A 27735-nucleotide genomic window follows, 5' to 3' on the forward strand; every position below is an offset into this window, starting at 1 on the left:
TCAAGGAGGGCTGATGGTCAAAAAGGTGGCATAGAGAAAAAGAAGATCCACAAAAATTTGCTCAGTGCAACATTACATTCCAGAAAATATGCTATTGTTTATTAGTATAATCAATGTGTCTATTGTAAGACAAAGTGAGCTAATACTATGCAATGCAATCATAAGCTAATAAAACACAGTAAAATGGTGATAAGCACAAGCTCAATGCAATAGCAATATGCTAGCATATCTCACCGTTATGCTAAGTTATACCACATACTGTAACAGTGGAAGTTAACATTCATTGAAATGATAGTAAGGTAATAATGTCCATAGTATTATCAACACGGCAATATTTTAAGTTAATTCTGCACACTGTAATGTTGACAAGGTAATGCTCTGAACTGTGATGGTGGTAACACTGCTCTCATGGTAAACCACCAAACCACCTATTAATGAAGGATAAAAAAAAGAACATGCAGGTTCTGATAAAGAATAAACTCCAAGAAAAAGTGCTGCCATGGAGACTTAATGGTGAACTACATGGATATTAAGTTAGACCTATAAAATTAACCTAGTACTAAGGACTAACAGTTGCGAAAAATGGCATCACATAACCAGACTTGTAAAATTAAACAAAGACCATCTTTTAATAATGTGGTTAGTGTTTTTATGAATCTATAAAAATGGAACTGGTAACATGGAAACAGGCCTGGGAAACAAAGCTAGTACCATACCTCCTGGAATACAAGGTTGATACAATGGAGAAAATTCTCTGAAAGAAAAATACCAAAGAGTTGGGGCCAAATCCAGTAGAGCAAAAAGTGATTATATCTATTAAGAGTATGCCATGCTCTCCAGCTGAATCATAATCATCCTGCGCTCACTTATTTTATTAGCTGCTAGCTTTGTCAGGCAAATTCTACAACAACTTCACATTATCTGTGCACACCTACCTCCATTCTTCATTATGTGCATCAGCATAACGAAAATGGGTCAGGTCTGGCTCAAGCTCCGTGCATTAGCTATCGGTAAGACGCTGCTCCTTAACTTGTGGGCACTACATGCCTGGAGATGTAGAATACTTTGCGATGCCAAAGCAGTCAATGCATCTCCAAATGATGACTTCATTTTGTCTTATTATGCAATATTCACTAATAATTAAGAAATTACAACAGCTGAAATATTTAAGCAGATGGAAGGCAGTAAAAATATGTACATTCTCATTTTGTTTTGCGTGTTACACTAAAATTGAAGCTATTTCATACAATATTACTTTAACTAGTGTAGAGGAATAATCAAACAGTATACTAGAGTTAGCAATTTCATTTAAATATCAAAAAAATGTCTGGCTGCACTTCGGAGCGAACTTGCAAAAATTCCACATCAACTGCATGCATGAGACTGCACAAACAAGATGTCAGTGGACACAGTTTTCATGCTAATGGTATGCAGTTCCTATAGAGAGAATAGGCTCTTCAGACTTCTGCTTTGAAGGCTTGAGATTACTGAACTCACCTAACAGAATTACATCTCAAGTGCATTAAGAACAGGCATGTCGATCTGCAGCAGTATGATAAGATGATGCGTAGCCAGAGAAAACATTGTGATACCGTATCAGCGTCTATGAAAGCAGTACGGTAAAATTGAGTACACCCATAAAAGGCATACAGTATCACAGAGAGCAGTCTATGAAAATAGTATGGTAAGATGGAGTCGCCCCCCTAAAAAAATGGGAATACAATGCTCTAGTCAAGCAATATCTCCAAAATCTCCTCTGGCAGCAAGTGTGAAACAGTCCAGAGGAAACAGTTGATTCCTTATGGAAAGCTAGACAAGGTTCTGAAAAAGTAAAAGCCTGAAGCCCAGAAATCTGAACAGTGGATACAACAGCCACCACCACAAGTTCACAGAAACCACAGATCTTACAAGTCATCGGGGAAAAAAGAATAGGTTTGTAAAGCAAGAATTTCAAGTGCCAAGGAGGGGGAAGAGTCTTAATGAAGAGCAGAGACGATACTCTTCAGAAACGGCTTAACCAACATGTAGCAAATCATTAGTTACTTTCAATTAGGAACAGTGCTTTTTCCAGCAAGTTATCTTAGCAGATGACCTTACCTTCACCTCCCAGTGATGTAAAGGCAAGTTTTACTATGTTGTGAGGCTGTAGCTGTTAAAAGTGGTACAGCTTTATATTGTAGCAAGCCTTGATTTGTGGCAGTGGTAAAGACATAAACTGAGAAGTATTTGGTTAGTGTGTAAGAAGTAGGATGAAGTGGAACTAGTTAGAGATGTGGCAGAGACCTTGCCAAGTTATACCATTTTAGTTAGATAGCTCTGAAAATTGCTTTGGAAATTAGGAAGTTAATAGAATCTCCCCGAGTCAACCTGATGTAGCCCTGCAATATCATAATAACAATTTATCAATGATAAACGAAAAGCAGCATATTCCAGCTGCAAACTTAAATGAATAAGAAAGTGGAAAGGAGGGCAAATAATTCAGGAATAAGCAGCTTACTTTAACTAGTGCGGAGGAATAATCAAACAGTATACTAGAGTTAGCAATTTCATTTAAATATCAAAAAAATGTCTGGCTGCACTTCGGAGCGAACTTGCAAAAATTCCACATCAACTTATTAATGCCTGTCAGCATCAACTATATTTGGTGCCACATTCCTTACTGCCAGAAAAGCTGTACAGCAATTGCCCAGAGACTGAAGTATTACATATGAAAAACAATGTTTTCAATTTAACAGGAAAAGCAGCTTCTTTCCAATAGTCTTTTTTTTTTTTTTTTTTACTTTTAATAGTCTCACTGAATACTACAAATTCATAACTACAATTAAGTTACAGCAGAACAAAAGTGCTGTGTGTGGTCTTCCTTTCAAGGGCTGTCAGCTTGAAGGGAACAAAGTAGCCCACACAACTAGAATTGCAGACATGACAAAGCAGACAGTGCATTAATGAGTTAAAGTCTGTGCATGAGAGATGTCTTAATTGCAGACTACTCAATTTAAAAGACAACTTTTACAAAGAGAAAACCTCTGGGTAGCATTTTGGTGAGAAATATACAGGACTATTCCGTTCAAATATTTAAGAAAAAGGAGATAACAGAATTGCTTTGTTTTACAAATGTAGACTAGCACTCAAATGCATTTCCTGCAAATATAGCTACAGCAAAAGGAGATGCATTTTATATTCTATGTTCCTTAACAGAAGCCAAGTCAGTTTTTAAATGAAGAGGCAGAACCTCCTCTAGAAGTGTTAATGGACAATAGCAGACTTACAACCTCCACCCAAAAGGAATTTTTTTGCTTCACGTGGCTCATGTTGGTTAAAGTTTGTGATTTTTATGGATATTATTCTCATGGTTCAAAATTCAAGACAAGTAAGATGAAAAAACCTGATACTAGGAAAATGAAAAATAACAAGAACCCTTGTTATTCCTGAACATATGAATAGGAATCACACATGGACTTTCCTCAGAACATGGATACCACAAACTTTGAAACTTAAAGGAACTCTTAAAATGGGACAAGTTAAGAGCATAAAGATGAACAAGAAAATTCTAAATCTACTAAATCCAACACCTCCAAGTCCCTGCTGCTGCTGCTGTCAAATTCCATTCCTATTAAGATAAAGTGGCTTTGTAAACAGCCTGGTTGTGAACTCCAAGCAATGTGGGAACAAACTGTATTCAATTTAATAATGACTATGCCATTGAAACATGAGAAAAGAGAATATGATAAAATCGGTGAAAGTCTTGAAGCAGAATGGAATTCAAGTTCAAATAATATTTCCTGCTAAAATAAAACTGTCACTACTCTGCACAAAAATGTTTAATAACCCTAAAAGAAACCGTTACAAAACAGTAACTTAATTCCACATAATGGAAACGTGGATTGGTGTTTCTCTTCCTTAAAGACGGATGCCACCCAAACTAGCATCATCTGATAAAGAAAGCTGGAAGATGGTGGTGCTCAAGTAGTCTAAGCAACATTAAATGAAAGGAGGAAACAAAAAAAACTCCTCTGAAGATGGAAAAAGACGCTATGAACTTCAACAGAACACAAGTAGTTTTATACAAAACTGAGAACAGGGCTAGTGGTTAATTCAGACTACAGGAGAATGAGGGAAAAGGAAGTAGAAAGCTTGGGTTTTGCTTTAAAAAAGGTAGTCCTCTCCGTTCTCTTTATAAAATATACTTAAGAGTTGTACATGAAGGTGCATTTCTTTATGAAAAATACAGTTGCTTCATTACGTTGCTATTTTTCATTAATCGCACACAATTCAGAGGCTTCCATCATTTTTTTCCTTTATGTTTTTTAGTTAAATAACTCAAATTAAATTTAATTTAAATTTAATTAAATGGCATACGAAATACTTGGTCTTGGATGTAAACCTCTTCTGAAACTAGAGAACTGTTTGCAGGGACAGATATATTTCACAAAGGACACCGCTGCTGTGGAACAGACTTCCCATCCACATAAAACAAAGTTCATTCCTGTCCATTTTTAAGTGCAACTTATATCTATGGGTCGGAAGCAGAAAATTTACCTCAGGACTGTCCCCTGTACCACTAATGGACAGAATCAGCTCCTAAATGCTTTATCCCATGCATAGGTCCCCTCAAATTATCTATGGTATAATCCTAGTTATTCATATTAGAGGTAATATATAGTTATCAACCATGGGATAGGTAAGGCCAATCTATAACCAAATGGGATAGGTTCTTTCAAGCACACAGAGGGAAATTGGCTATGCTTAAAATGACCCACAAGGGCAGCTAGTCTAGTACTTATCTATTAACCTATAAATAGCTAACTGATGCAATGATCATTCAAGAGTAGTAAAATTAGTTTATGTTGATGGGATATGAATCAATTCCCATTAACCGCGAATATATGAATTCCATTAACCGCTAATACAGAAGCACATGCTCATTTTAGCTGTTTCTTGTACTTTTTGATAAGTTAAGCAAATTACATGACTTTTAAACTGAGTGAGTGCTTAACAGATGAGGAGCTGCTGTGTCACTGATGATTAGCACTTGGTTTGCTGGCTGGGAAGTCAGCTGAAAGTCGGGGCAATATGTACTGTGAATGTAACAAAGGAAACAAATGGCATCCAAGAACAGAATGGTAAGCAATAAGAGCTGGGCTCTATAATGATGAAACTTTTCAGAAAGTAAGAAGAGGCAATAAATTAAAAGAAATGACACGAGTGTGCATCGATAAGAAAGAAAACATTAAAGCAGTGCTATGAAAGTAGTTGGGGTTAACTTTAGTCAAAATTGGTGTGGCATTTTCTCTTTAATGGGTTTTGTAGTAACAGAAGTCTCATTCATTAGTGTTTAGTAAACAGATGTTAACTTTATAACCCCCTCTTCCTTACAGCTGTTGATGGCTGTTTGGAGATGTGGGCAGGGTGATGCAGATTTTTATAATTGCTTTTGCTTCTAAAAAGGACAAAGTTCTCTATAAGTAGTGCATTAATCAAAAGTTCCTATTATATCCTCTTAAGAAATCAGTCAACTGAAAAGGAGAGACATCTTCTCTGGGTACATTCATGTGTAGGATCAAGAAGAAACATGAATGCAATATTGGTCCCTGGGGTCTACAATTGTGAGTTGTTTAATCCTATCAGTAATGATTCCTTCTTCCACAGCTAATGTGAGGAAGTCATCAATTTGTTTTTGAAAAAACTTTGTGAGATTGTAATCCAATTTTAGATAGTACATATGATCTTCCAATTGTTTATTTGCTTGCAAGTTGTATTGATCCCAATTTTGTACAACCACAGCTCCTCCTTTGCCCGCCCTTAGAATCACAATATTATGATTTTCTGCCAACTTAGAGATAATGGATACCTCCTGTTTAGTACCATTACTGGACTTAACTCAAAAGGAACCAGTTTGAAAATGCAAATCATTTAAAGTAGAATTTTGAATAATACATTGCGATTCATGGGCAGAACAAAAGAGGACTTGTGTTATCTAAACTGATCAACATCATATGATTCTGCATCCGACTGAAAAAAACATCTCAAATTGAGAATTCAACAGAAATCAACATCTTTTGCAAAAGATTCTTCAGATACAAAAAACCCGGGAATGTATGTTAAACCTTTATTTAGAATGTTCCTCTATACAGAGGAGAGGGGATGGGAAGAAATATTTTAACACATTATAATTTTTTACTTCTGTACAAATTTGCGAAGCAAACCCTCTATGTTCTCTACATTTCCTATGCTTCCTACCCCCCCCTCCTTCTGGGTTTAACTGCATAGAATCATTGGAATTTCTACGTTTCTGTGCTGGTGAGCCTGTGGAAGAAAGGGTCTCATTATCCAGCCCCGAAGAGGAGTCATCCCCTGAAGTATCTGATACCCCAGTTCTCTTAAGGATAGACCTTGGGCATTTTCTACTGGTGGGATATTTATTGGTAAATCTAACATGTTTCTCTTCATTTCTGGAAAAGGGGGTCCCCTTGTTCATAGCCCAAAACATCCCTAAGGAATTTTTTCTTTTTCCTGTCTCGCAGCGGAGCTTCCAAATTGGTCAGTTCCATGTTTAGTTTATTGAGACAAACTGAATAATTTTGTTGTCCCACAAATTCTTTAATACGTCCAGTAATCTCACTGATGGCACCCATTTCAGTATCAATGGTTCTGTCATAGAATCCACATAAAATTTCTACAAAATGCATAGTAGCTGTTGGGCTTCCTTCCATTGCTGATAAATCAATTCATCTGGGCCGCTGACCATAGGCTGAACCCTAACTCTCAAGCCCCTGGGTGTTATTCCTTTAGCCATATAGGCTTTAAATAGCTTATAATGCCACACATTATTCCTCATTGATCTCATATGTTTTGTTACTGTGGCAAAAAGCCCTTCACAAGTAACATTAATTTTAACACCAGACACTCCCTGCTCTGATCCTAGTTCATTCCCTATATCAAAAACAGATAGGTCATCCCTATCCTAAGACAACCCCTTAATTACATTAAAAATATCCATTCTATAGGATGGGGACGTTTTGACCATTCATATACAGGGGGCAATATCAAACCTGGTATAATATATTGACATGGACCAGCCTATAGAGAAAATTATTTTATGACATTAATGCCTTAATAAGAACATATATATTGAACCTTACTGTGTCAATTAATTAGTTACAGTTTGAGTCCACTATTTGTATCAATAACTTAACCTTGTGACTTAATTTTATACTTTATAATAAGTCGATCAATATATAGGGACAATATCAAACCTGATTAAAAAATATTGGACAATAGCCTAGGTTCAAATAAACACACAAATAATCAGTTAAAATTCCAACTCGAACGTTAACTGTGTCCATTGTTTCCAGTTTGAGCCCCCCGTTGAAACTATACATATACATTCACTCTTCCCCTTCCCATAGCATGGAATAAATCAAAGGTATTCAAAATTACTAAATTGGTATATTCAGAATAATCCGGTCAGAACTAAGGTAGTATAACAAATAATGATTCAGCAAGTCTAGGGCCAGCGGCACCAGAAAAAATATGGAAGAATTGAATATATAAAAGGACTAATAGATCCCAGAGAACATAAATGGCCCAGAACCAAATTGAAACCACTAGTGTGCACCCATTAATCAAAATTAAGGGTGCCAACAATGATTTTTGCCCCATATATTACAAGGCCTGGCCCAAAAAGGATACTTATAAAAATTTTTGTTATAAATGTCGTTAACCCAATAAGGGTATATTAAGATGAAACTTAGACAACAGACAGTGTTAATCTGCATAAACACTCCACTATTATGCATCTCTAACCCAACTATACTAGGGAACCCCAGAACAAAAAACATACTATTTTTACAACATTGCAATTATATTAATATAAGCAATAAGTAACACTTCACATTGATTCTTTGATAGAAAACCAACAAACTACACTCCAATGTAGCACTTATGATGTTATTTACCAAAATTGGAACACATGTAACATATACACTTAATGCTCCATAGGCAAATTGCTTTTCTCAATGTATATAACACTCATGTGTACAGCCTAATCGTAGAATTGCCCCATTAGTCTTTTACATTTGCTGAAAGATATTGTTAAATATGTAGTCAAAGCCTTAACCACATTGCTCGTATCTTAAGACAATCAAAAATATTATATATGAAAGATACACCATTTAAATTCCCTAATAAATGTCCCCTTGTTGGGACAACTCATAAGGTTTTTTGGTTCAAAATAAACACATAGTTTTAGGCGCCATGATGAATCATTAATGAAATCATAAAATTAAGCCCCGCCAATGTGTATATAAACGTAATACAGTTGTAAAATGTACTAATACACAGTCAGAGAAAAAACATGTAGGCATCATTGGTAAGGACCCATCCACGTGATGCTGGTAAAGTTATAAATGTTAAACAACTCATAGTTCAAAAGCATAACATCCCTTGTTCAAAAGACACTAAATAAAAGCGCCCTTCATAGAACATATAGTTTAGTGTTTCCACAAGCGTTATTAAAGATAACCCTTATTGTCCGGAAACTATTCACATACAGAAAACTTTCATTAAGAAGGCCTAATGTCCAGGAATAAAAAACATTATGTAGAAACACCTCACACATGCCACTACAATTGTTGTAGCAAAAAATACACAATTCATGAAGAAAACTTTAAGCGCAAAAATATATCATTAATGAAATCCCGAAATTAAGCCCTACCAATATATGTATATACCCTATACAGTTATAGAGTATATTACACATCAACAAAGAAAAAACATATAAACATTAATGATAAAGTCTCTTCCACATTATAATGGTGAAGTTGCAAATGCTGAACATCTCCCATTGCAATAGCATAATATCCTTTGTTCAAAAAGACAATAAATAAATGCGCCCTTCTTTAAGATATACAGTTTAGTATTCCCACAAGCGTTATTTTTAATGTCCGGAGGCTGTTTGCATATAGAAAACCTTCAATAAGAAGGTCTAGTGTCCTGGAATCAAGATGCTGCGTAGAAACATCTCACAAAAATCACTGCAATTATGATAGCTCCATTTACGTTATTTTAGTTTGCCCATAGTGTCAAGAAAAAAGTCTAAAAACCTTTACTCCATGAAGTGTAACTTTAGAGTATACTGTTGAAGTCCTTCCTCGGGAAACCGAAAGATACAACTGTTTGTTCAAATACAGAACGCCATGCCAAAGGATAATAAACTAATCACGCTTGGTGAAGAAAAAAGAATGTGAAACACCTGGGTATATGTTGATCGGACCGATGATCATAAATAACAATAATCACGAGTAGACATACTCCTCTCCTCCAGAGGCCCACAGCAGAGAAACGAATACAACAACCGTCCCAGAAAAAGCCTCTGCAAGTAAGACATCTGCAAAGGTCCTAAAACACTATTGTAAACCAAAAAAATATGACCAGCAGACAGTGGAGACCAAAGTAAATATATAAAGTGTATCAACAGAAGAGTTAGAAGAGCAGCTGTCTGTGGACAGCCAACAAATGAAAAATCATTTCTCCTTTACTTTGAGGGCTAATAGAGCAGGTAAAACATGGATGGATTGATTTAGAGAAAGCTCAGTAACAACTTCTGACATAAAGGAAGGGTTACATCAGAGAATCACCTAGTATTTATAAAAGAGTAAGAAGGGCAGACTCAGGGGCTGCAACCAGAGGAGCCACAAGATAGGGGTACATTTACTGACGTGAAAACAGCACTTTTACCTTGTTTGTTTGTTTAATATTTGATGTGATAAAAGAAGCATATAAATGAAATATACTGTATATTGCCAACTGGAGTTGCATTAAGAATAATTCCACAGAAATTTCTTATCAAAATTATAAATGTAGCTATTTTCTTAAGGTAAACTGCAAACGTTGGAGGCATATTGGGGAAGAAACAGGTAATTGGGAACATATTTTTTGGGAGTGTAATGAGGTGGGAGCCTTTAAAAATTCCCTGCATATGACTGTCAGAAATACTGGATGAGCAAATTGGTGTAACTAAGGAAATTACTTTTTGAGTGGCGATAAAGAATTGGAATTGCCTAGACAGAGAAAGGTCTTGCAGAATTTAATTCTAGTGGCTGTCAAAAAAAATGATTAGAAACTTGAAATCAAAGTTTAAACCAACCACATTAGACATAGTGAATATATTAACAGAAATCAAAGTCTAAACCAACCACATTAGACATAGTGAATATATTAACAGAAATAAAAGCAGGGATCTCTGGAAAAGAGTAGAAGGAAATTACATGGGAAAAAAGGTAACTGCAGGTGTAATAAATGCAGAATAATGTTTTGGAGAAGGAATGAGGTTTAATGGAATGCAGGAATTGACTGAGCCATATAATGTTTGACAGACAATGACTTGTATAGAAGATTATATGTGATATATGTTTGCAATTGAAAATAAGTCAATATGGTTTGTTTTCATTTATGTAAATGTATGATTGCCTATGCAATTCAATAAAGATGTTTCTTGTTTAAAAAAATTAGAAATGCAGCTACTGACTTTCTTCACCACATTCCAAGTCTAAATAAAAAGCATACTTGTCACCTGAATGCATGGTCTTCGAGTATACCAATCATACATATAGTATGCTCACAGGCTATGCAAACTGTTCATACATACTGCCTGTTTGCTAGGAACCTGGATGAATGCAGAAAGGGGGAGGGAGAGATTAACAGGCAACTTTAGTAAAATATACCATCTTCTCTGTGGCATTTAGGCATCACATCATCCAAATCACATAGCAGTGAGAGAAAATTTGAACTGCTGTATACCATGAAAATCTATGGCTTCAGCTTGTTTCTAGTCTTAGCCCTGAGAGCAGACTGTACACTTTATTTTGTGAATTTGGTTACAGGGAAGATAGCCTGGCTATTTCCAAATTCACAACAAAAATATAGCAAGCAGTCAGGACTATAGTCAGAAAAAGATTGTAACCACAGAGTCCATGTTTCCACTTTAGCATGTCACTGCATGATGGATACAATAAATGCTGGTTTCGGAGTTTGATTAAAAGAGCACACAAATACAAACTGACATGCACAGTCACAAGCCTCACTATCTAAATTTGCATTAGGAGTAATCAGTTCTGACAGTATTTCAAATGTACAAAAAATAAAGAAATATAATGCAAACGTGCATGTAAACATCATAGATGATAGAAACAAGACAAGCTTGAAATAATGCTATTATCATCATTCTACCTGAAAATGACTCTACAGAAACAATGCCATTATCACACTTCCACTTGGTGCCATTTATAAATGTAGAAACAACAGATCAAGTACTGTGCTCACAGCAAAACCATGGCAGCACTTAACTTTCAAAGATAAAGTGACTAAACTGACATAAAAGAGCAATATTTTGATAACGCTCAACAGCAGAAAGACATTCTCCAGATCCCTGAGCCTATTTGTTCTTAACCATGAAATTTCAACATCAGATGCGCTGAAGCATGTGGAATATGGGCTTGGGTAATCAAGCATCTGCTATGCATGTCAACATGGGAGAAACCCCTAGCCTGATGGATGTCTGTATTATTGTAGCCAGTTATGCACAAGATGGTGACTATGTCTACAAATATGAAAGGATGCCAAGCATATGGGGGAGGGGTATATGTCTGTTAGCATGAATAACACTACTTTGGTGGTATTTTCTCTTCTTTTTTTTGACTCAATAGTTGTTCAAGCATTAGCTGTGTTTATAAATGGTCATTTTTTAAGCTTTAATGGAAGAACACCACACCCCCCCAAAAAAAAAAAATCCCTTGTGTTTTAGCTGTATACATTACTGTTTATATTGCTTGGTTTAACAGTTTTAGCTGGCTTATACTGCTTGGCATAACAGCTCTGCTTGGCACAAACTCATACTGAGTGGTAGAGATTGTTTTTTTGTTTTCAAAAATTTAATTCAATATACAGTACTGATAAGCATCTTCAGTTAGTCTGTCTGCAGAATACTGTCTTGTTTTCCCTACTTTTGCTCTTTGAATACAAAGACCTACACCTTTAAAATGGTTCAGCACTTATTTGTGATATTTTCAAGGAATGTTACTGGCATAATATCTTCACAGGACTGGGCTGCTACCCTCAGACAAAACAGCAGCTGCATCTTGAATTTTAATTAAAAAAATCAAATTTTATATGCCATTTTCATATACCGTAACATATACAGAGAATGAAAAGGTCTCTAACAAACAGATGTTCATACTCCTTTTAGGTCTAAAATCATACCACCATTATATATTTGTTTTGATAGCTTTTCTTTATATTACTCTGAAGATAACTGGCAGCTGCATATTTATTTTCAGCTATCTGCTTTGCAAATGTTGCACACTGTCAATTTACAAATACCATTCTGGCCGAACTTAAAATGTCAATATCTCTCTACTGTGTCAAGCTGTTATTACATTTTCATGATATGATCCCCTTGGTAATTCCACTTTTATTTTGTTTGGCATAGTGCAACATCTTTCAAGGAAAGTAAACAGAATGTCAAACATGGGCATACCACAGAGTATTGTGCATGTACTATACCATGTAAAAATGACAAAATATTACAGTTTCCTATAAAACATAGCATTTGGGGTCTTCATTTCAGAGGAACACAGCAATAAGATGCTTAAGATAAATAATTAGTGTGTCTGTTTCAATCCTGCAAAATAATGCACGTTTTATGATATAAATGGCAAAGCCAGAGCAACCAGTGGCTTTGCAAGACTATGGATGGTATAAAGCAATAAAGGACCTTTTCTCTACAACTATTACTGCAAATTTCTCATGACCACTGATACAAAAATGCACATAGCTAGTGGTTCAGCTGTAAAGACTCATACACAGCTGCAGTGTCTTGTAATGCAGTTTAGTGCACAAGTCTTTACTTGGTGTGGGAGGTGGAATCACCAGTTCAGTGACAAAAAAAAAAAAATCTGTATTCAGGCGGACTAAGCAGGAATTTTACTTGTCTGCTCAGAGTTATTTAAAGTCATTATTAAACTCAACATAATAAGAAGTTCACGGCAATACTCGCAACAAATGCAGTATAAAACAAATGCCAAACTACATGAACAAAAGCCACTGACTCCATCTCTGAAAGACTATATTTTGGTCCATCTTTGTGATTTTAGGAATTACATTTTCAGGTGATAAGGTGGTCAGCGACAGAATACACTTAAGGTTATAAATGTAACCTTAGAGCTTCCAGTGCAACATAACTATGAAATGGACCATGCAACTTTAGCCGACATAAAAGCACAGCTTTGAAGCCATGTTATGTTACAAACAAAAAATTCTGGTGAAATATAGAGAAAAATAAGGTATGTACTCACCATGACATTCCATCTGTGTTGTCCATTTTTATTCTTCCTCAACCTGTGGATTCGGACCCGATCCCTAGGATCCAACTCGGCTGTTACAAAAGCTCATGGCAACCAAAAAACTCTTGAGCTTCTCCCTTAACCATAATGCACCAACCCCAAGTACCCCAGATCTTGTTTGCTAATAGCAGATATTGGCAGCCATATAGAGAAGACACTACATCTGGAGCTAAATTATCAAGGAAATGACATTCTTTAACCACTCACTCTTCCAGGAGTTTTCGAAGATAGGGGGTTGTTAGGAGGGGAGTTGAGGAAGAACGAAAATGCACAACACAGATGGAACATTTTGGTGAGTACATAACTTTTTCAGCTGATGTTGTCAATTTTCATTCTGTGCTCAACCTATGGGACAGAGGATATTCCTGAGCACCATTGAACCAAATGATATCTTACCTCCGGAGACCAAATCCAATTTGTAATGAGTAACAAAGGCATGGGGAGTAGACCTAGTTGATGCCGCACGTATGTCATCCATGGATGCTCTAGACTGGAACATTTTAGAAGTTGCCATGGCTCTAGGTGAATGAGCCCATAATTGTTTCAATAAGGTAATGCCCAATTTGTTATAAATGAAGGAAATACAATCATTCAAACCATCTGGCTAAAGTTACTTTGGCAAATGGTTTCCCCAATTTTATTTCTGAAAATGAAACTACTAACTGATCAGTTTTCCCAATGTTTTTTTTTTTCTATGTAGGTAAAACATAATAGTCTGTGAACATTCAATAAATGTAACATGTATTCACCTTTGTTAGCAAAATTAGGAAGGAATACTAGCAAATTAATGGACTGACTGATATTAGACTGACACCACCTTAGGGAGAAAGGAAGCATTGGTTCGCAATGCGACTCTGTCCTTGTTAAAGATGAAATATAGTGGTTTTGAAGAAAAAGCTTGGATCTCTGAAATTCTTCTAGCAGAAGAAATTGCTACTAGAAATATTTATTATTTATTTATTTTATTTAACATCTGTTGACCGGGAAAGTCCGACTAGGTTCCACAGATCCTGGTTTTCAGCGGAGGGCCGGGTAGAAATGCTCCAGAAGTATGTCTTTATTGTACATAACTTATTTTTCTTTATTGTCTTCCATTTAGCTGCTTATTCAACAGGGGGGGGGGGGGTTGGGTAAGAGCCTGCAGCACCAATTCAGGTCTCATGAGGGAGTAGGGTCTCTAAAAGGAGAACTTAAAAAAAAGAGTGCCTCGCAAAAAAACTTGGCAGAGCTTATGAAAGGCAACAGAATAACCTTCAAATCCAATGTGAAAATTTATATTTTTGCCAACAGGACCTTAAATGACCGGGAACTAGCATCTGCTTTAAAAAGTAGAGCTAAAAATTCAAGGATGTTATGTATGGGAACTGAAAAGGGGTAATTATTTTGATGCGCCTAGTAAACAAATCTCCATTTACTGGAGTAGACTTTATGCACAGAAGGCTTATGGGAAGATAAAAGTATGTGTTGCACAGTAAATAACATGTTTGCAGGGGGGAAAGCCCCCCACACGCCCTGCTACTTAAATACACTAACTCCGGGATCGCACTATAGTGAGGGAAAGGGTACCATTTACGGATCCCCACTATAGTGTGATCTGCACTGAATTGTTGGAACTGACAACAGCGATTGTTGTATTGCATTTGCGGTTATCAGTTCCAACATTTTTTTTTTGAGCTTTTGATTCAGTGACAGCCAGATTCGAAATTTTGTCAAGCGCATGAACTGCAATCGTCAAAATGATAGTAAACATATTTATATATATATATATATATATATATATATATATATATATATATATATATATATATATATATATATATATATATATATATACACACACACACACACACACACACACACACACACACACACACACACACACACACACACACACACACACACACACACACACACACAGGGATTCTGGCACACCTTCTGCCCATCTTATGAATGGACAAACAAGGACCATGAGCAGGTTTTCACAAAACGTAACTGTTCATTTTTTTTTTATAATAATAATAAAATCAACAAAACAATAATAATATATAGCAATCCGGAAACCCAGGAATTGAAGGCACAGTCAGTTATGGGATTTAAAGGAAGGTGGCTTACTCCTTCCTCAACCCACGGTTCTGGCACCCTTGGCTACAAGACACAGACCCTTTTGGCAGAATTCAGGGTCACTAGTAAGAAAAGACTTCAAAAATGTCTACACTCTGATAAACCAAAAACTGCAGTTGTGAAAAAAGCCATAAAGCAATTAAACTGGATAAAACTATATTAATGGCTTGTAATTAAACTCCCTAGTTGCCAGCAGAGAAGAAATTTGGACACAGTAACAAAATGAGAGAGAAATGGAAAATACATTCTGTCTAAGAAGAATCTTGCAGCTGTTCAGCAAAAAATGGTTCAAGTAAAGGAGATGGCTTCCAATAGTTTAAAAGTAAAATAAATCAAATGCAGGAAGAAGTGCCATTAAAAGTGGAAGACCAAAGAATAGATACATAAAACAATTACGAAACACTGGAAGAACAGAAGACACTAGCTAGCTATTCAGATGAGCTGATAAAACAACATAAAACAGACATTGAACTGAACTGAAGAAAAACTGATTAAGCATGATGCTTTTCAAGAAGATCAGTTTCAGAAACAGTAGATTTTCTGCTATACTAGAGAAACTGGAATGAAGAGACTTAATTTTCTGAAAGTAAAAATAAGCAATTGGACTGGTGCACCATAGCAGGATTTAATTGAAAGGATACACACTGTGTGTATGCTCCAAGCCTTGCCATGACAAAGCATTTAAGACCTGTATTAATAAAGATGTAACCATTCCAGCTGAAAGAATTGCTCGACAAAATGGTAGCAGATAGAAAAAGTATTAAAAATTGGAGACAAAAAGTGTGTTGCTGAAAAATGATTAATCACTGTCAAAAAGTGTGTTGCTGAAAAATGATTAATCACTGTCCACCAGACAGAAAAGAAGCAAGTTTACCCCCAGCAATCAGAGAATGTTGAGTGGCGGTATGACATTCATGCAACTATGACAAGCAGCCTTCAGATATTTTCTGCCTTGAGGATCAAAGATAATTTTAGATACATAGTAAGCTAAGGAGAAATTAAATTTTAGCCAACATCCAGTGACCCAGCAAGCAGATGAAGACTCTGCTTCTCATTCCTCTAACAGTAACAAAGCCCATTGAGATATGTTATCAGTTAAAACTTTTCCATCATTTCAAAAGAAAATGCCTGAGCGACAGAAAAAAATCACAAGTTGACAAAATGAATCAAGAGAACTGTGGATTTGGATTTGAGCCAGTGATAGGTGTTGGGAGATGGATATGACCAGTAAATGTGAAATTAAGGAATAAAAGGGGGACTGAAAACATTAATCTCATTATCCTGGTAAAAAAAATCTAAAATAAAATAGATACAGGATTAGACATGTAAAATGTGGCTTTGCATGAAGTAGCAGAGATGGACTAGAATTTTGTGACTGTGTTAAACTGGTGGGTGAATTGTAAAGCATATACCCCAACTCTATGACTGGAAAGATAATGGAGAAATTGAAGAAATAACTGCAAATAAAATATATATGTTCTTAATGTGTATAAAAATTCATGATATAAAACTACATTTTAACTGGAAAGCAGTTTTCTATAGGGTGTAGTCAAGAGTATTTTGAACGTGAGGTAGTAGAGTCCTAGCAGTGACTGCTGCACATTTTAAAGATATTAAAGCAAGCAAGCAATTTTTCTTAGTTGAAATGTATACATGCTTTTCTCCGGACAGTCAAAGTTAGTATAAAGTGATCTTGGGCGACTAGGGTAGGGAATGTAGTAATGCACTTATCACATTATTTGTAGATTAAGACAATAATCTTCTCTGTTTTCACAGGGGTGGACAGCTAAATTTCCTTGATTAAAGCTATGGATATTTTTTTAAAGTAAACGGGTTTGAAAAATAAGAAAATGTGGAAAGGCATGGAAACACTATTTTTATTGTATTTGCCAAGTGAAGACAAGAAGTCTACAGGTACAAGCAGTTAAGAATGAGAGTCTGTACAGTGTTTCCAGACTTAAAATTGCAAAGATTATTTCATGCTTCTGCAAAGTTACTAGCCGTTTCTTATAATCATCAACTACTTACAGTTGAAAATGAGCTGTCTGCAGGTGCAATTACTTGCTAAACCTCTGAAAATGCTGTACTTCCTACATTTAAATGTTAATTATACTATGCTAAGAGAAAAGTACACTGGCAAGTAGCTCAGTGAAAAATAAATGGTGTCTAAAATTGTGGGAAGTTATACAAGTAGTTGCCTCCCCATCAGCTTTAATATTTTGATATATAAATAACAGTGGAGAGTTTAATTTATTTAAAGGTAGCCAGTGCATAGGACAAAAATGTAATGCTTACTGGAGGCACACAAACCGTTTCACACCTGGGAGGGGATTAGAAGTAAAGGAAAGGAAAAGACAGCAATTAATGCAAACAGAAACGCATCCTCTAACATACACTTTAGCATTCATAACCTTAATTTTAAAGTAAAGCATGAGGATGCAGTCAGTGATTTGGGGTAAACATAACTGGGCTAGACTGGACAGACATTATATTTCATAAGGGCATGTGTATTTAATTGAAAACTCTGACAAACAGCCAATAACTATTTCAGATCATGCATCATTAAAATTAATATAAATATGAAAGGTAATGAAGCAAACCCCGGAGACTGTTGTTTTCCGACATAAGAAATAGGTAGCAAAAATTATTTCACAGTTGTTAGGGAAGACTGAAATTTCTTCAGAAGGGATAGCAATGAGAAGGATAAAAAGATAAAGTTTAGATGGTTTAGGATTAACCAATTTGAAGGGATATTGTAGAGCTACACAAAAAGGCAGAAACCTATAATTCAAAGTGGAAAGGAGTGACAAAGCAGAGGAGAAATTCAAGAAATAAGGAGAGAATAGGATTTTAGATGCAGATCCTTAAGGAGAACAACAGTCATACAAAATATTATATTCATAAGGTAGGAGAAGGTATTCTAAGAATTAAGACAACGCGAGAATGGAAAAAGGAGACTCTGTCAATAGAGATGACTGCATTAAAGTTAACTGACAAATAAGCAAGAGGGGGCTGGAATTTACTGGCAGAAACTGGCAAAGGAACTAAGGCATTGGAAGCAAATAACTAAAAAGGGAAAGGCAACAGAATGGGAAGATGCCAAGAAAACATTTGGACTGCCAGCTAGAGGATGCCTTCTCCATCAGGGACTGATAGCAGAATACAGGCAAAGAGAAAGGGATATGGGAATTCTAAGTGGAAGACCTGCTCTGGTAGAGTTTTTTAGTTGAATCTAGAACAGAATCGGCTGTTTGTAAGACACAAAATATTACACAAAAACTATAGGAATCAACCAGAGGAAGCTAGAAAAGATAGGGGAGATAGATTTGATGGCTAGTTCACAAGGAAACAATGAGAAGCCATAAGCATAGTTCCCAAATATGCAACAAAATCAAGAAGATTAAGGATTTTTGCTTGGAAGTGCTTGCATTGGTATTTTTACGCCCCATGCAGACTCCAAAGATTTTTTTCCCCCTCAGGCAGATGGTAAATGTTGGTGGTGCGATGGGGAAGAAAGAGGTAACTGGGAACATATGCTTTGGGAGTATAATGAGTTGGCAGGCTTTAAAAAGTCCCTACAGAGTACTCAGTCAGAAATATTGTGTTAGCAAATTGGTAAAACTAAGGAAATTAACTTTTTTGAGTCGGGATTCAGGACCTGAATTGCCTAGACACAGTAGAGCCTTGTTAAATTTAATTCTGGTGGGTGCCAAAAAAAGTACCAGAAAATGGAAATAAAAGATTAAACCACATGTACCTGAAGGAGTAAATATTGTAAAAGATAAACAAGTCGTCGCCTCACAGCAAGACGTTGTGCCGTTCGATTCTCAGCTAGAGCGTTTTTTTGTGTGGAGATATGCGTGAATGGGCGTACCTTCGTTGAAGGTTGTGCATCAGGGCTGGCAAACTTGGCACGTAAAAAAATTAATGCCAATCATTAGTGGACCGGAGTTCCGCTGTGGCGACCCCTAACCAGGAAAAGCCAAAAGACACAAACAAATACAAGAACTAGAAGTGGAACCTTTAGAAAAGGGTATGAGCAAATTGCATAATAAAATGGAAATTGTGGGAACAATACATGCCGAAAAATGTTTTGGAGGAGGAGGACTAAAGTTTTAAGGATGGAAGAAATTCATCAATTTATGTAATGCTGTGTTGATAATTGTATAAAGGCATATATGTGATGTATAATGTTTGTAAATGTGAACATGTTAGCATGGTTTGCTTTATTTTACATAAATGTATGTTTGCCTATGTCTTGAGTGATAATTCAACAAAGGTGTTAAAAATAGAAGTTATGTTCTTACCATAACGTTCCATGTTAGTTGTCTTCTTCTCGCCTTCTTCTTGCTGGATGGATTCGGAGCCGACCTCGGCTCCGACTCGGCCACTCTAAAAGCTCGAGAGTTGGTTCCACCGGCTCGAGGCTCCCCTTATATCCCACAATGCTAGGCGAGAGTTACCTCAGATCTCGTTTGTAAGCTAACCCCAGCTTATAATAGTAACAGAATAACTCTAAACAGAGTCCACCTCTAACAACAGGAAGAAAGAAGGGTGACCTACATCCTGATCCAGGAAATATGCACAACAGCATATGCCTAAGAAAGAGGTGGTAGAAAGAGAGGTCACAATCACAACTCCTCTAGGTCTGTCCAGGCCAGGGGAAGGAGGGTGGGTTAAGAAGAAGGCGAGAAGAAGACAACTAACATGGAACGTTATGGTAAGAACATAACTTCTATATGTTAAGTTGTCTATCTCGCCTTCATTCTTGCTGGATGGGACCGGCCCCTAGCACCTTGTCCCGGTGGCCTAACGGAACAGACTCCTGAGAACAGTGGAACCAAAATTAGCTCTATGCCTAGAAGCTAAATCCAACTTATAATGAGAAATAAAAGTGTGAGGAGTAGCCCAAGTAGCCGCTGCACAAATGGTGTCAATAGGCAGTCTGTCTTGGAAGGCTAAAAAGTAGCCAAAGCTCTGGTGGAATGGGCTTTAGGTTTATTAGGCAATTTTGGTGTCTAATTTCATATACCAGGAAATCAAAGATGTTAGCCATCTGGATAATGATACCTTTGAAACTGAAAGTCCCTTTCTGCTTTCCACATAGGAGACAAACAGCTGATCAGATTTTCTGAATTGTTTTGTTCTATCCAAGTAGTACCTCAATTGACGATGAACATCCAGGCAGTGTAATTTTTGTTCAGACCTATTGGAATACTCTGGAAAAAGACAGGGAGGTCAATGCTTTGGTTTAGATTTGATGTCGAGACCACCTTAGGCAAAAAGGACGGGTTAGTTCGAAGGATACTCTGTCCTTATGAAACAAAAGATAAGGAGGACGACAGCTGAGTGCTTGAAGCTCTGAAACTCTTCTAGCTGATGTAATAGCTACCAGAAAAAGAGTTTTCCATGATAACAATTTTAAGGAACAGGAAGATGCAGGTTCGAAAGGAGGAAGAATCAAAGAAGCAAGAACTAAATTTAGGTCCCAAGGAGAAGGAGGATTTCTTATAGGAGGTCTGAGAAGAAAAACTCCTTTCAAAAAGGCTTTGCAGAGTTTGTGGGACATTAGGGCAGATTCAGAAATACCCACATGAAAGTTAGAAATAGCTGCCAATTGAACTTTAAGTGTAGAGGAGATGAACCTGCATGGAAGAGTTCAGCTAGAAAATCAAGGACTAGTTGGATGGAAGCGGTGAAAGGATCTATGTCCTTTCCTTGTGCCCAATATGAGAAGCGTTTCCACTTACTCAAATAAATCTTCGAGTGGAAGATTTATGGGAAGCTATCAATATATCTCTAACAGAGTGAGATAATTGAGGAAGCCTGGCTAAGGTTGGAACTGGAGGAACCAAGCAGTGAGGTTCAGAGAGGAGGAGCGATGAAACTGACCCGACTGATGGATCAAAAGATCTGGAACTAGGTCCAGATTCCACGGTCGCCCAAGAGAAAACGATGTAGAAAGGGGAACCACACTTGTCGAGGCCAGTAAGGAGCAATGAGGATCAATGAGGCCTTCTGAGCGATAGCTTTCTGAATTACTTGAGAGATCAGTGGGAAAGGAGGAAATGCATACAGAAGTCCCCGGGCCAAACTTGGACTAGAGCGTCTCTGCTGGGTTGGCCTGGTAAAGGGAATAGAGTGAAATATTCTCTGCACTTGCTGTTTTGGGGAGTAGCAAAAGATCGCAGCAAGGCTGACCCCACTTGAGAAAAATTTCTCTCACTACAGAGTCTTTCAGAGACCACTGTGAGGCATGAGAATAGCTCTGCTCAACTTGTCCGCAATATGATTGGACTTCCGGGATGTGCGTTGCTATCAGAAAACGCTGAGAAGAAATCGCCCATTGCCACAGTCTGAGTGCTTCTCGACACAGGGGTATGATCTGGTTCCGCCTTGTTTGTTGATGTACCACACTACAGACATATTGTCTGTCTGGATTGCAATTGTTCCCAAGGGAAGAGAGTCTTGAAGGGCTTGCAACGCTAAAAGCACTGCTCTCATCTCCAGAACATTTATGTGCAAGTGGCATTCGCTTGGTTGCCATGTGCCCTGGACTGTCCTGCCTGATAATGCCCCACCCACCCGATCAGGAGGCATCCGCTGTCAGTGTAGCAACCGGAGGAGGTGGAACAAAGGGTCTTCCCGACAGGAGATGGGGAAGACATCCACCACATGAGATGCTTTTGCACGCCATGCGATCACATTGGTGTGAGACATTGGAAGTTCCTGGTATGACCATTGAGTAAAAAGCATCCACTGAAGGATCCGCATGTGGTATCTGGCTAATGGAAGGAGAGGTATGGCCGCTGCCATAATCCCCAACACCTTTAGAACTAACCTGGCTTTGATTCTGTTGTTGTTGAGAAGGAGTGATACCAATTTGTGAATGTCTGATATCCTTTGATGTGTTAGCCTTGCAGACATGTTTATCGTATCTAGATTTGCGCCTATGTAGGTAATAGTACGACAAGGCGACAGAACAGACTTTTCGCAATTTATTGAAATACCCAGCTTTTGACAAACGCGAAAAGTGTAATCTCTGGCCATCAGAAGGAGATGCTTGGTGGGAGCTGTGAGGAGCCAGTCGTCCAAATATGGAAACACCTGGAATCCTTGTCGTCTCAGGTGAGAAGCTACCACTGCCATGCATTTGGTAAACACCCGGGGGGCAGTGGTGAGACCAAAGGGCAGGGCCCTGAACTGAAAATGACTGGTTCCCAGCCTGAAGAGGAGAAATCATCTGGAGCGTCTGTTCATCTTTATGTGATAGTACGCATCCCGAAGGTCTATAGAGCACATCCAGTTTCCTTTGCCCAAAAGGGGAAGGATGGATTGCAGCGTGACCATCCGAAATCTTGTTTTCTTGACTGATTTGTTCAAGACACTGAGATCCAATATTGGTCTCCAGTCCCCTGTTTTCTTTGGAACTAAAAAGAACCTTGAGTAGATTCCGGATCCTTGCTGGTCTGCTGGAACTGGCTGAATTGCTCTTTTTGCAAGCAGTTTTGAAATTTCCAAAGCTGCTAGATCCCTTTGAGCGGATGGAACATCTGGAAGGGATTTTTGACTGATTTGGAAGCGAAGAAAGGGGATAGAATAGCCTTCGGAAATGATGGACTGTACCCATTTGTCTTGAGTCAGGATAGCCAGGCTTCTGGGTACAGTGACAATCTTCCCGACTGCCTCGAAGATGGGCAGTCGGGCAACACCTCAGGGATGCTGAAAGGGCTTGTCAGGAAGGCTTCCCGATTGCCCTGGTTTTGCGGACCCCTGCCCCTAGGGCGACGTCTACCATTGTTATTCCCACCTCTGCCTGTGGTGGAAACGACTCTGCGTCAGGCGAAGTCCCTTGAGATTGTTTACGGAACCACATCTTTCCACCCTTCTGGCCTTTGGGGTAAGGCCTGGAAGGAGTAGAAAACGGACTGACGGCAGAAAGGGTCTTGCCATCAGTCTCGCACCTAGTCAAGGTTTCTTTCACTTGAGGACCAAAGAGATGATCCATCAAAAGGGGAGTTCGTGAAAGACGCCTTGAAAGGGTCCGCAAATTGCATAGCCGCATCCAGGCATGCCTACGTAAGGCCACACCTGTCCCTGCGGCTCTGCTCGCCCATCAGCCGTAAGAAAGAAGGCGCATGGAGGAGTTGGTTATGGAATTAAGGGTAGCCAGCCGCGTGTTCATCTTATCTTGAAACCCGCAGCTGTAGGATCCTTTAACATTTCACTCGCTTCCTTGATCAAGTCCCTTTGAAGACGAGTAAAATGGCACAGGTAGTTCAGCGAACGCATGGTAAATGTCGCTGAGGAGAACATCCGCTTCCCGTACCTATCCATGGACCTAGATTCCTTGTTAGGTGGATGGACAGGTACTGAAGGATCAGCTAGTTCCTTCTTTGTGGCAGCAGCTACCACCCATAGCATCCACAGAAACTCCTTTTGTTAAAAATTGTTTGTCTGCTGGAGCTGTTATGAACTTAGAGGGTCTCCTGGGAGTGGGGTCCACTGAATCAGGAGCCGTCCATGCCTTCTTAGCAACCACCTGCATGAGGGGGTCAAGGGGGACACCCAGGAGGTGGAAGGACGAGAGCCAAATGCCTCAAGATACACAGATTCGTCCTCCGAACGGTTGAGGGCTGGCCAATTTCCCCTCTGTTTCAGGATCTGCAGAATGTCTGCAAATGAGACATCTTCAGAAGGGGAACGGGGGGAACCCTCAGAATCATCCAAATCTGTGTCTGACGTGATGGACTCAGGTGAGTCAATGTGTTTCCTCTTACACTTCCTCTTCCGAGGGGCTCTTCTGCAAAATCAGGAGAGGCCTCGAAGAGGATGAAATCCCACAGGGGCTCCTGAGGAGCTGGCTCTCTGCGGTCCGGGATGAGGGAGTGAGTCAACTTAGCCTGAGGCACCATAGAGGGAGGGGCGGAGCCGACTGTGGAGTAGAGCCAGGCTCTAACACACTCGCATGACCTCGAATGCACCCTGTCAGGCAGAGCCAGAGGTCCCCGCCCGAGGCTAAGAACCCCCTCGGCACCGACAGTGATGGCTCCGAGGCGTCGGAGCCGAACTCACTAGCGCCAAAGCCCCGAGAGGGAGAGGGGGTCGGACAAGGGTCCGATGCCACTCACCCCTCGGAGCCGACGAGGGAAGTCCGCACGAGATTCATCCAAGGAAGAAAACGGAGCCGACGACGGAGCCGAAGACAATTGTATCGCTCCGACGCAATCACAGTCTCGGTTCCGACACGACCCGCCCGAGCTCAAGAGAGTCGAAGGAGGAATATGTTGATGGACCGGGCAGGCATCGACTGATGAGTCGGGCTCTGAAGCATCTGGGCCAGTGCCTCGGACTTAAGTAGTCGACTCCTACCCTCTGAAGGTCATGATCCGACAGCCTCGATGACCTAGAGGAGTGAGATCTTTGGCTCCGCTCAGACAGCAGGAGATCCTGGAGCCGAATGAACGGAGCCAAGAGATGGTGACCTGGACCTCTTCCTAGTTGTTGGCTCGAAGGTCTGGTCGGAGCCGACACGGAACTTACCTCGCCCGCCGGAGCCGAGGGGCCACAGAAACTGTGGACTGAGACTTATCGGCCCAGCCGGAGCCGATGAAGGCAAAGGTTGAAACCCAGGTCTCGGCTCAGTTGCCGGAGCCGAAGACCTGGATGCCTTAGAGGGCTTCCCTGTTGAAACAGACAGGGAATCCTCTGGCTTGAGTAAGCCTCTAAGAATCAATTTATTCTTTCTTTCCTGCAGGACCCTGGGGCTGAAGCCATGGCACACAGCACAGGAGTCCTGCAGGCAAAGGCCCCAGACAATAGACACAAGAAGTGTGAGCGTCTGTCAGAGACATTTTCTGACAGCACGCATCACACTTCTTGAACTGAGACCTTTGCTTCTTTAGACATTTTTATCTGAACAGGTGTACACAAACACGCACACAAACACACTAGTTATACCCTGTCAGGTTAATTATAATAAAAAGCAGTACTAGTAATTTAAACTACAATAATACACACACACTCCACTAGGGAAGGAAAGGCCTATAGGCTCAAGGAAGAACCAAAGGTTCTTGAGGAAAAGAAACGGAATTTTGGATAGGGAATAAAAAGTTTTCTAAACTACACTAAACTAAGTAAATATATTAAATTAAAGGGGTTTTTAAAGACTAATTTCAACAAGAAATAGTACTCACCAGGAACCGGTAGAAACAACCAACCTCGAGCTGTAGCGGCAAACGAGATCTGAGGTAACTCGCCTAGCATTGTGGGATATAAGGGGAGCCTCGAGCCGGTGGAACCAACTCGAAGCTTTTAGAGTGGCCGAGCCGAGGTCGGCTCCGAACCCATCCAGCAAGAATGAAGGCGAGATAGACAACTTAACATCTCACATTTAAAGACAGAGTAGAAATAAAATATAAAGAGAAAGGAGTAATAGGCATTATTTAGACAGGTTACAAAGTACTGCGGAACAGGAAGACTCTCACATAGGAGGAGGAAGATGAATAATTTAATTGCAAAGTACAAAAGGGGGGGGGAGAGTATTTGTATATTATGCATCAATTTGGAAAAAAAGCTGTTAAGCAATTTTTTTTATAACCCAAGAGCACAGAAACTTTTAAAACAATAACTTAGGCAACAGAAATTTTGAAAGGGCTGCCACTAAGCTTAGGGAGTCCAAAACAAGAAAAATAACCATATATATCTTACATATGCATTACAGTTACTTCGGAAAAATTAATGAAAATTTGTATAAAGCAGAGAGATGTATATACCAACACAAAGCACTACTGGAAATATTCATAGAAGACTTAATTAAGCCAAGGTAATAGTATTTCAAAGGTATATATCTTACATATGCATTACAGTTACTTCGGAAAAATTAATGAAAATTTGTATAAAGCAGAGATGTATATACCAACACAAAGCACTACTGGAAATATTCATAGAAGACTTAATTAAGCCAAGGTAATAGTATTTCAAAGGTGGGGAAGTGCCAACATCTTGGAAGAAAGCTGCAGCAGCTGTATAATCCAAAGTGGGAAAATCCCTTTCAGAGAAAGCTTTATACGGACTAATTTCAATTTTAAACCATGATGATAAAGTGTTTATCTCTATACTAGCTAAATTAATGGCAAAGATGTTGCCAAAACTGATATACATGGATCACTGGGGTTTTGTGGAAGGCCAGCAAACCTTGGACAACCCTCATAGAGCAAAGACAATTGACAGAGAACTATAATTTAAGATGTGGCTGCTATTATTGGCGGATCTTTAGGCAGAGAAAGCATTCAACAGAATCAGACAGGATTTCATGAATTGAGTAATGGAAGTATTTGCATTCCCTGATAGAAAAAGAGTTCCTTTACAGAAAATATGAAGGCTTGAAAGCAAAAATTAAGACGGGTGGGTTCTCTCTGACAAGCTATATTTGAACAGAGAAAATAGACAGAAATGTACTCTTTTCCCTTATTTGCTTAAAATTTACAGCCAATGGCTTAGAAAATAAGGGGCTCTTGAATTCAAGGATGTAACTGGAATGTTAATCACGAAAAGTCAGCATTATTTGAAGACAATTTGTACTTGAGAAATCCAGAAAAGAACATTTTGGTGGTGTGGAATATTCTGAAAAAGTTTCAAGCCTTTTATGAATATATCATTTATAAAAATAAAACAAAGGCTATAGAAGAAAACTATATATCCACACATGAATTCAGCAATACCCATATTTTTGGGGATGTGAGAAAATGAAGTAAATAGGTTTATGGATTAAAAAGGATTCTGGTAAGGCAGCTAAGAATATGTGGGAAAAGATTAAATAAAAAAATACAAAAAAATAAGATACAGGAAGCTCTTGGATATGAATATGGAATAGTAACATACAAGAAGTGAAAATACTTTTTAGCGCTTTTAGTTTTATACATGCCAGGTGTATTTTTATTAACCAAAAGAGAAGCTGTACGTGATAATTAATAGAGTTGAAGAAATGTATTTGTGAAGGGAAGAAAGCAATAGTTAAGTGGGATAAGATGATTGTTCTCACAGAACAAGGTAGTTTAGGATTACCGGATTTAAAATATACTACGCGGTTAGGACACATATATTTAACATAAGCAGAAGGTCATAAATCAAAGTGGAAGTGGACGATCATAAAAACAGGAGGAGCAGAAGTTTGGATTCAGGTCCTTTTAAGAGGATAACAACCACAGAGAATAAA

General features: G+C 38.5%; 1 protein-coding gene across 1 annotated transcript in view; it reads right to left on the reverse strand.

Annotated features, from left to right (window-relative positions):
- The window catches only part of CIT (citron rho-interacting serine/threonine kinase), a 3433971-nt gene that overhangs the window by 3169649 nt on the left and 236587 nt on the right, over nucleotides 1–27735 (reverse strand). The gene's annotated exons all lie outside the window — the stretch shown is intronic.

The sequence above is a fragment of the Protopterus annectens genome, chromosome 4.part0, assembly GCF_019279795.1.
Source record: "Protopterus annectens isolate FY-2018-M chromosome 4.part0, PAN1.0, whole genome shotgun sequence".
Lineage (NCBI taxonomy): Eukaryota > Metazoa > Chordata > Ceratodontiformes > Protopteridae > Protopterus > Protopterus annectens.